Source organism: Crotalus tigris, unplaced genomic scaffold (genome assembly GCF_016545835.1).
Source record: "Crotalus tigris isolate CLP2741 ecotype Arizona unplaced genomic scaffold, ASM1654583v1 scf7180000017739.2905288, whole genome shotgun sequence".
Lineage (NCBI taxonomy): Eukaryota > Metazoa > Chordata > Lepidosauria > Squamata > Viperidae > Crotalus > Crotalus tigris.
In genome coordinates this window covers 1,388,782-1,400,023 of record NW_024096605.1, presented here as the reverse complement: position 1 = coordinate 1,400,023, position 11,242 = coordinate 1,388,782, and the positions used below count along the sequence as shown (strand labels likewise).

The 11,242-nt window shown below is 39.8% G+C and overlaps 1 long non-coding RNA gene across 1 annotated transcript; it reads right to left on the bottom strand.

Moving 5' to 3' along the window:
* Positions 1–913: 913 nt before the first annotated feature.
* LOC120306484 lies at positions 914–10,949 on the bottom strand. Its single transcript, XR_005556318.1, has 3 exons — positions 10,892–10,949; positions 3,965–4,194; positions 914–1,265 (listed from the first exon to the last, which is right to left on the bottom strand). It is a non-coding gene; the product is annotated as an uncharacterized LOC120306484 (long non-coding RNA).
* Positions 10,950–11,242: the final 293 nt, after the last annotated feature.

Genomic DNA, 11,242 nt, shown 5'->3' with positions numbered 1-11,242 from the left:
ATTTCTACTGTTGACCCACTACTTGGGTACAAATTATACACAACTACAGTTACTGTGTATAATAACAGTATTAAGCCCATGTGATATGTAGTAGCCGAAAACAGCCGACATAGTGTAGGGTCCTTGGTGCTGTCTGAGCTTGGTTGTTTTTGTGCAGATAATAATAGTAATAATAATAATAATAATAATAATAATAATAATAATAGTAATAATACCCAACTAGGTAACATCACCAGCGCTAGAAGGGAGTGGGGTTTACTCTCTGTTTATATACAGTGGCTTGCCTTGTCAGAGTTGATGAGAGTGTTCTTGGTGGCTCCTTGATTGTTATCTAGTTGGGTAATAAAACATCTGCAAGAAAAGCACCAAGATCAGAGATTACCAAGGTCCCCACAGTTCAACTCTGAGCTATAAATATTCTCTTCTATCACTGCATACATACTATAAGGATAATTTTTCTCCAACCTCTGATAGGCAGATTTTTTTTAAAAAAAGGGGTGGGGGAATGAGGAAGATGAGGAAAAGTTTCATATATTCCTTTTTAAGTAATTGTAGCTATTGTGGGATTAAGAAACATCTGTCAAGTGGGGGAGTACATCGTGGATGATTTGACCAATATTCTATGTAACACCTTATCAATCAGTCTGTATGATTTCTGTTGGGCATGCAGAGATGGTCAAGTTCATGCTGCTGCTATCACCATATGATGTCTCTTTTTCAGGGTTTGTCCTGCAAGGTTAATGAAAAGCGAGGGGATTTTAAGTTCTTCACCCTCCAACAAGGTTGCAATGAGTGTAAAAATATTCACTCTATGTGCACAAAATGAAAGAAGCTTGCAAATTGTAACCACGGGATATGTGTGGACAGGTCTTTCCTTTTATTATATATTCTTTTAAAGTTGATCATGTTCTATTAATTCTAGATTGGCTCAAATTATGTTACAGAAGGGAAGGAGAACATTTATTCACCAGGGCTGCAAGCCCCATGGATTTAAAACATTCAAAAGAAAAGCACTAACAAAAGACACAAATCTGAATTACACCTTGTCTTGCCTTTAGAAGTTGCAGGCAGGCTTTCTAAATAAATCCTTAATAGCTGCTTTTAGTTTGCCATTCTTTTCCAATCAAACATTTCTTCGCATTTGCAAATGGGTGGTTCACTTCTTCAGAGGCTTCATCTAACCACGTAGGATTTACAGCTCAGCACTGGAAGGATTTGACAGATTTCTCTTTAGTAGGTGATAGAAGGTGAATCTTCTTCAGTAACTGTAACAGAGAGAAAATTTGAGGAGCTACCCATAGCTTGCTCTGCTACCAACTTTGGGTTTGTTTATACAGACCCTTGAATCTTATGCAAACTGTAGCAACCTGTTCTGCCAACAGGATAAAGGTTCGTCGTCAATATAGCTTCTTTTTTTAAATAGAAGAAAACAACAAAATAGGGAGGACCAGAGATCTCTTCAAGAAAATTGGAGATATGAAGGGAACGTTTCATGCAAAGATGGGCATGATAAAGGACCAAAATGGCAGGGACCTAACAGAGGCAGAAGAGATTAAGAAGAGATGGCAAAACTACACAGAAGAACTATATAAGAATGAGCTTAACGTCCCAGATAACCACAATGAGATGGTCACTGACCTCGAACCAGACATCCTAGAATGTGAAGTGAAATGGGCCTTAGAAAATCTGAGCAACAACAAAGCTAGTGGAGGTGACAGTATTCCAGCTGAGCTATTCAAAATCTTAAAAGACGATGCAGTAAAAGTGCTACACTCAATTTGCCAGCAAATTTGGAAAACTCAACAGTGGCCACAGGATTGGAAAAGGTCAGTTTACATTCCAATTCCAAAGAAAGGCAATGCCAAAGAATGTTCAAACTATCGCACCATTGCACTCATTTCACATGCTAGTAAAGTTATGCTTAAAATCCTATAAGCTAGACTCCAGCAGTATGTGGATCGAGAACTACCAGAAGTACAGGCAGGATTTCGAAGAGACAGAGGAACTAGAGATCAAATTGCCAACATACGCTGGATCATGGAGAAAGCTAGGGAGTTCCAGAAAAACATGTACTTCTGCTTCATTGACTATGCTAAAGCCTTTGATTGTGTGGATCACAACAAATTGTGGCAAGTTCTTAAAGAGATTGGAATACCAGACCATCTTATTTGTCTCTTGAGAAACCTATATACGGGTCAAGAAGCAACAGTGAGAACTGGACACGGAACCACTGATTGGTTCAAAATTGGAAAAGGAGTCCAGCAAGGCTGTATACTGTCGCCCTGCCTATTTAACCTATATGCAGAGCACATCATGAGAAAGGCAGGGCTAGATGAAACAAAAATTGGAATTAAGATTGCCGGGAGAAATATCAACAACCTAAGATATGCAGATGATACCACTCTAATGGCAGAAAGTGAAGAGGAACTAAAGAGCCTCTTGATGCGGGTGAAGAAGGAGAGTGCAAAAGTTGGCTTGAAACTCAACATTAAGAAAACCAAAATCATGGCATCCGGCCCTCTCAATTCCTGGCAAATAGATGGGGAAGAAATGGAGGTAGTGACAGATTTTATTTTTCTGGGCTCAAAGATCACCTCAGATGGGGACTGCAGCCAAGAAATTAAAAGACGCTTGCTCCTGGGGAGGAAAGCTATGGCAAATCTAGGCAGCATACTAAAAAGCAGAGACATCACCCTGCCAACAAAAGTGCGTATAGTCCAGGCCATGGTTTTCCCAGTTGCAATGTATGGCTGTGAAAGTTGGACCATAAGAATGGCTGAGCGCCAAAGAATTGAGGCCTTTGAACTATGGTGCTGGAGAAGACTCCTGCGAGTCCCTTGGACTGCAAGACGTTCAAACCGGTCAGTCCTAGAAGAGATCAACCCCGACTGCTCTTTAGAAGGCCAGATCCTGAAGTTGAAACTCAAATACTTTGGCCACCTAATGAGAAGGAAGGACTCACTGGAGAAGGGCCTAATGCTGGGAAAGATTGAGGGCAGTAGAAGAAGGGGACGACAGAGAATGAGATGGCTGGATGGAGTCACTGAAGCAGTAGGTGTGAACTTAAATGGACTCCAGAAAATGGTAGAGGACAGGAAGACCTGGAGGAACGTTGTCCATGGGGTTGCGATGGGTCGGACACGACTTCGCAATTAACAACAACAACAAATCAAATGGAAGACATTTTTTTCCACTGTGTGAATCAGCCTAAAATGTGTACAGGCATGTTGCCAGTTGGCCAAGCAGACTAAGGTATGCTTTACACATTCAAATAAGACAGATTCTTCTTCTGTGCTGATTAGAGATTATCCAAAACCATTCACCGTCCAAATGAAGCTGCTGCTATATTACAGTGGCATCAATCATGCAAGTGATTAATATCCTGAGATACCTATCTGCTTGCTAACATTGTGAGCAACAGAATGTCCTTAGACCTGTTTTAATCAGCAAGGAACAACAGAAAAGGCAAAAGTCTTGTCAGTAAAGGAACATCCCAAAGAATTACTTTGAAGTAACTGGAAGATTTGGTGCTAAAATATAGGGAGGACCCACCAAAAGATGTCTTTTGTGGGACACGGTCAACAGGCTGGTGTTTCATTGCATAGACAAAGGGGAGTATGGAATGAGTAGAACAGTGTTTCTCAAATTTTGTGACACCAAACCGGATAAATTAATTTTGTATAACATCCCCCCACCCCCGAGAATAACATCATTTCATTGGGTTTGGGCAAGGACTAATTATACCACTTTTAATGGTTACATTTTAATATGTATATCAAATAAAGCAATGCTAAAACTTTACAACTTCATAAAATAAGGCCACTTAATTGGAAAGATTTTCCCCTGCCCCCCCAAAGCCAATAAGGATCGAACCTATATTTTTAATGGGAAGAATGAACTCGCTTACTTTTGTTTAATACCTAAAATATGAGTTCCCTTTTGAAGACAGACGCTTTTTACTCACCATAGTCAGGAGAAACAAAAAAGTGTCCTTCTATAATATCAGCTTCTTTTAAATTGCTCTTAAAAAGGCCCCACTTGCTATACAATGTTTTCGGTGCTTTCTCTCTCCTTCTCTCTCTCTTTTTCCTTCCAGAGAGGTGTTTCTTCCCCTATCCTTGCCATTGCTTTCTTGCTGTAGTCTTTCTCCTTCCTTCTTTCCCCTCTGGAACGATGCCTTCTGCAGAGAAAAACCTGCAAAAAGATGATCAAAGCTTTGCATAGAAGCCTTGGCCCCAGTGGTGGGATTCAAATATGTGAACAACCAGTTCTCTGTGTGGATGCCGCTTCCAGAAGTCCATTCTAGGCCTGGGCAACAAAAAAATAGTTACTGGTTCTGCTGAACTGGTGCAAACTGCCTGAATCCCACCACTGCTTGGCCCCTATACCTGCTGCCTGAAAGTATGCCATTGTGTCTTCTATTGAAAGACAAACACATGGGCTTAAAAAAATAAAGACACATACCTTTCTTATGGGACACTTGCATGTAGTACATATTTCATCAAATAAATAAGCCAGATCTGGGGATCTTTCACCCACCATCCTGCAACTCCCCCCAGAAAGTCTTGTCTGACAAATGTTGATATCCTGGACCTTCCCCCCCCCCATCTGCATTTATTACTCCACTTTTATCTGGATCTCGCACCCAGCCTTGAGTAGAAGCCTTGCTGACACCCTCACTTGTCCCAGAATATAGACTATTGCTGCTTCTGCATGGATGGATAGATATAAGGATGGCAGAAGATTTTTGTCAGATTGCCTTTCTTTTTGATTAGGGGTTGTGTTATGTGATGTACTTTCTGCTTGGCGCGTCCTTTTTTATTATTATCATGATTCCCCCCATCTCTAAAAGGAAAGCAGCTGTCATTTTCTAGCAGTTCACAATGGTTAAACAATTGCTTGTGTGCAGAATGTGGGAGGTAGAATGTAATGGAGCAATGAAGTGATTCTAGTTCACAGCATTGACAGGGATGGTAATATGTGACTTTGGATGCTGTGTAGCAGAAACAGAGTACAGCTCATCCCTTGCTACTTGCCAGAGAAATGATGGTAGGTTCAGAAACAACACATGGATTAAGAGGGTGAATGTAGCAAAGATTTCCCGGTGGTGGCTGTGGTTTATCTAATTAATAGGATGACCTCCCATAAAAGTAATCTTCTTAGTCATATTAATAACAACACCCAACTCGCCATGTGAATTGACCTTTACATATTACTATCCCTTTTCGTTTACCAACATGGCATTTACTCCAGGAAGAGAAGTTTTCATTCAGCACATTTGCACATCCAGCTGGCTAAAATATATGCTAAACTGACATTTAGAATAATCTCTGAAACTCCTCACCTTGCCTGGGAAGAAAAGAGAGAGAGAGAGAGAGAGAGAGAGAGAGAGAGAGAGAGAGAGAGAGAGAGAGAGAGGAAGAAATAATAAATGGAACTATTTTTCATGTGATTTAAATTTGAGATTCTGAAAATGCTTTTTTGGAAGCCATTTAAAATAATACCCAGATATGTGGTGGACATTCAGGTTACCGGGTAATGATAATAGGACCTTTTTCAATGACTGAGTAATTACTTTCTCACTGTGCTCAGAGTGAGTTTGAACTATTTGTCTTGTTCACAATTTAAACCTGCAGCAGATGAGCAGAGGGGCATTCGGTCTGACATTTTACATTCCAAGCCTGGCTTCCTATAAAGAGGATGAAGCCTGCTCACAGCTCAGTCTTGCTAATATTTGAAGAAAAAGAAAAGGGGAAGCCATGCTAAGGATGAGAGAAATACTCTTATAATTGCCACGTTTCTCATTTTTTGAAACTCAAATATCACACACACTGTTTTTTCCCTGATAGAGATGTTTTTGCACACCATTTATCTAATAGCGGTTTTTCCATATATAATTTCGAGAAAGGGTCTAATTTTCTCCTGTAGGTACATTTTGCACAGCCTGTGTATCCCAAAGATGTTAGTTAGTTTGTTTGTTTTCACAAGGCAACTGGACTTTCATGTTTTTCTTTGAAGATGTTTCGCTTCTCATCTAAGAAGCCTCTTCAGCTCGGACTGGATGGGGGGGAAATGGAAGGATTTCATCCCCCACCAGCCAGTCTGAGCTGAAGAAGCAAAACATTTTCAAAGAAAAACAAGAAAGTCCAGTTGCCTCATGAAAAAAAAGCATCTTTAGAATAACTATAACCTGGATGACTGAGAATCCCCACAGACACAGCCTGTGTATGTTTTCCCACATTACAGATTTTTGTATGCATTTTTTTAAAAAATGGGAAAATACAAGAGGTATTTATTCAACTTAACAATAGTTCATTTAGTGAATTGTTCAAAGTTACAACGGCACTGGGGGACAAAATGTCTTAGGATGTTTCTCACACTTATGACCGTTGCAGCATCCCCATGATCACATGATCAAAATGCAGGTGCTTGGCAACTGGTTCATATTTATGACGGTTGCTGTGTCCCTGGATCACGTGATCCCCTTTTGCGACTTGAACACTGGGCGCTATCTAACAAAATGAAATTCAGTGGTGAAAAAAGTAAGGTTCTACATTTAGGCAAGAAAAACCAAATGTACAGGCATAGTATAGGGGGTACCTTGCTCAACAGTAGTAACTGTGAGAGGGACCTCGGAGTCCTAGTGGACAATCACTTAAATATGAACCAGCAGTGTGCTGCAGCTGCCAAAAAGGCCAACACAGTGCTGAGCTGCATTAACAGAGGGATAGAATCAAGATCACGTGCAGTATTAATACCACTTTACAATGCCTTGGTAAGGCCACACTTGAAATACTGCATCCAGTTTTGGTCACCACGATGTAAAAAAGATGCTGAGACTCTAGAAAGAGTACAGAGAAGAGCAACAAAGATGATTAGGGGACTGGAGGCCAAAGCATATAAGGAGAGGTTGCTGGAATTGGGTATGTCTAGTTTAATGAAGAGAAGGACGAGGGGGGACATGATAGCAGTGTTCCAGTATCTCAGGGGCTGCCACAAAGAAGAGGGAGTCAAGCTATTTTCCAAGATGCCTGAAGGCAGGACAAGAAGCAATGGGTGGAAACTAATCAAGGAGAGAAGCAACCTAGAACTAAGGAGAAACTTCCTGACAGTTAGAACAATTAACCTCCAGAAGTGGTGAATGCTCCAACACTGGAAGTTTTTAAGAAGAGACTGGACAGCCATTTGTCTGAAATGGTATAGGGTTTCCTGCCTGAGCAGGGGGTTGGACTAGATGACCTCCAAGATCCCTTCCAACTTTATTATTATTATTATTATTATTATTATTATTATTATTATTATTATTATTATTGGATCATCGCACAGTCAGCCAGATGTTCAGACTGGATTTGGCATTTTGTCTACCTATCGAGTCCTTACCCAGGACCTGGGATAGGCAGATGTGGATGTTTGATGGTATTACAGATATCGTCGCAGGATGGAAGCAGTTCCTAGTAAGGCCGCCTTTTGCAATTGACTAATAGCGAATTTGTCAATGCCAATGGTGTTCAAGTGGTGCTCCAGTTGTTTTGGGATTGCACCCAAGGAGCCTATGACTATTGGTACTACCCTTGCTTGCTTTTGCCACAGTCTTTCTATTTCTATTTGTAGGTCTTTGTATTTTGTTATCTTCTCCAGTTCTTTCTCTTCTATTCTGCTATCTCCAGGCACTGCCACGTCCACTATCCAGACTTTTTTGTCTTTCTTATCGACAATTGTTAAGTCTGGGGTGTATTATTATTATTATTATTATTATTATTATTATTATTATTATTATTATTGTTGTTGTTGTTGTTGTTGTTGTTGTTGTCAATGGGGAAGCCAGATTCTCTTAACAACCGAGTTACTAACTTAACAACTGCAGTGATTCACTTAACAACCGTGGCAGGAAAAGTCGTAAAATGGGGCAAAACTCACTTAGCAAGGTAAATTTGGGGCTCAGTTGTGGTTATGAGGACTGCCCGTGGATCACCAAATTAGGGTAAATCCCCAACTGGCCTCTCTGTATGGATATGAAAATATCACCAATAGAATTCTGATCTTAGAGGATAAGATTTTTCATTATGTTAGTTCACACATTTTTCTGAAAATGAGGCAAATTGGAGAGCAGATCCTCTCTTTCCAAACTGAGCACCAGTATACTAGAAGCCATGGCTGAAACAAAACATTTCTTCTTCAAATGTCCATCTTTTCTTCCTCTTTGGAAAAGACTCAGAAGTTGATCCTGTCTCTACAGGTTGACGTGTTACAGTTGTCTTAAAAAGCAATTGTTGGATTCAAAGGCCAGGGAGGTTAGGCACAGTTATAAAGAAACAGATTAAATCCAGATCTAGTTTTACTTAGAGAGCATTCCAGCGGTGGGATTCAGCCAGTTTGTACCACTTCGGCAGAATCGGTAGCTAATATTTTGTTGCCCAGGCCCAGAATGGACTTCCGGAAGCAGCATCCATACAGAGAACCAGTTGTTCACATATCTGAATCCCACCACTGAAGCATTCCCATCGGCATCAAGTGGAGGACTTAATTCGTACACTTGCAGTGACCTGTGGATTCTCTGTCCTTCTGAATTCTCCTGCAAAACAAGGATTGCCTGACCAAACAAAAGACAGGTGACAATGCAGGTAGTCCTCAGTTTATGACCACAATTGATCCCTCCATTTATGTTGCTAAGTTTGTTAAGTGAATTTTGCCCCCATTTTATGACCTTGCCTCAGTTGTTAAGTGAATCGCTGCAGTTGTTAAGTTGGTAACAGAGTTGTTAAGTGAAGCTGGTTTCCCCTTTGACTTTGCTTGTCAGAAAGTCGCAAAAGGTGATCCCATGATCCCGGGACGCATCAGTCGTAAATATGAGTCAGTTGCCAAGCATTTCAATTCTGATCACATGACCATGGGGATGCTGCAAGCGTCGTAAGTGTGAAAAATGGTCACAAGTCACTTTTTCAGTGCTGTTGTAACTTTGAATGGTCACTAAATGAACTGCTGTTAGTCAAGGACTACCCTTACAGCTTGCACGATCAGGGGGTCATTCTTAAAGAAACATCCAGTGTGCCACTGCAGTCAACCAAATCTTGGTTTCTTTACTACAAGGCAATTGAATAAAGTAAACCCATTCCTTTCCATGAATGGCACGCGAGACATTTTCATTTCCTTCAGAAAACAGCAGACACACATTGGCAGAATCTGCTTACTAAATATGCAAATCGTAGAGGAGAAAAAAAAGATATTTGTTAACTCATTCTCTTTGTCTGAATTATGAATTAGGCTGTTAGACCCGAGTTCAGACTTAAAGACAAACAAAGCAGCTTATGCATATTAAACATTGTGGCCTTTGCCTTCATAGACACCAAGTCGTCTTTTGGGACACCGATCTTAACGTCCAATTTTGAGAAGGATATATTCAAATCTGCCTTGTCAAATATTTCTAATATCAGACTATTAAGGGATATATATATATACAAATGAAACGTTGGCTCCTTATTTCTCAAACAAGTGCATTAAAATTTCAGCACTCTCATCCCTGGTATTTTTTTTTAATGGCCCCATGGTGCCAATAGCAATCTTCAATAAGGGCCACTATGATTGGCTCTAGTTCTGCTCTATTTGTGCAGCCTAAATAAATGTATTATTTATTTATTTGAATTGGGGAGGTCTCATAAATTGTGATTATAAATAAGTAATCATTTGTCAGACTTTGCCTCCAGATCTACTCCAAAATTTTCTGAGGAACTGGTATTTTTACAATAGTAATTGTGGAATCCTTGATGCCCTCTGAGCTCAGTTGTTTGCTTGCTTTGTATAATGTTACTTAGTCAGATAATGAAACATTATCAATGAGCTACAGATATTTGTTTCTATTGGAAGTGAATTATATAATTATAATTCAGTAATCATAAAGCAATGACAAAATGACTTTAAATGAAATAATCCTCTTCTTAGTATGGCATGTCCTAAATCACAATTATTTAAGCCAATGCCATACCATCTTGTCCTGGTATAAGAAGAACAGTGTCACACAATGTTCGTCATTTGCCCTAACCCCAATAAGTATTCTTCCCCGAATGATCATTACGATCTTCGTAGGATTTATTTTTACATTTGTATCCTCCGATGTTGTTTCAGCATTGCAAAGTTCGATTGGGGCAACCCTCCTTCTTTCCATTTACAGTTTAAATGAGCCCTGAGGAAAACCAAAGGTCTTTTTCCCCCCTAAAATAGTTAATTTTAGAATAGGAGACACTACTTACCCTTGTCTCTAGAAATGACAGCAGCTCCATCAATTTCAATAATGTAATTTACACATTTCATTTCTCAAATATGGAAAGCAGAGTAAGTTTGCAAGTAAATCAAACTGACTATCTCCACCTAAACTCCCTATAAAAATATGTACTGATAACCTATCAGCAGTTACACTGGCAATTATGTATGCCCTATAATTTGGTCTTTATTCTAGCTGGTAGGCTTGAAAAATAACACTTTATGTACAAAGAACCTTTCTCCTCTTAAATAATGGAAAAAAAAAAAACACCCGTGGCTGTCAGCATAATATCTTGACATTTAGGATGCCTGCCTGTCTCTACTGGAGTCAGATGTGAAAATAAATAGATATTAAACTGTCAGTCAATGAAATTACAAAGTCAAGGAGTGCTCGTGCAGAGATCCTGTGTGTTCTCTTTGATGGACACAGGTGTTTGTTATGAAATCCAACAGGGCCTTCAAGTGTAGATCAGACCTTCTTAGATTAGTGACAGCCAGTGGGACGAACCTCCCTGTGTCATTAGGGTGACCAAAGGAAAATACTAACTCCACATATTCCCCAAAGCCATTCAAGGTTCTTCTCTGTTTAAAGAAAAAAAGAATGTTAAGGAAAGTGTAAAAAAAAAACAGCGCCTACCTTTGGGAAGTGGAGCAATGCACTTCTTCAAGAATGAAGGGTATCCCCACAGGCCTTCCATCCTAATGTGATTCAAATGCCAGAAATGTACATCATTTATTTATTATTCATCAGGCACTTAAAGTCAATCATCCTTCACTAATAAACATTAACAGTATTAAAAATTAATGACCATCGCTCAGCCTGCTGAGACAGATCCGGTTTGGCTTGTTTGAGGCATATTGGACCAAAGTATCTTACATTCTTTTCGGCTGGTATTGCTGTCAGTCTCACAGTCTGACTGTGGCAATCAGCTAAATAAGTGACAGATCCCCCTCCCCCCATCCAGAAGGTTTCTTTCTTTCTTTCTTT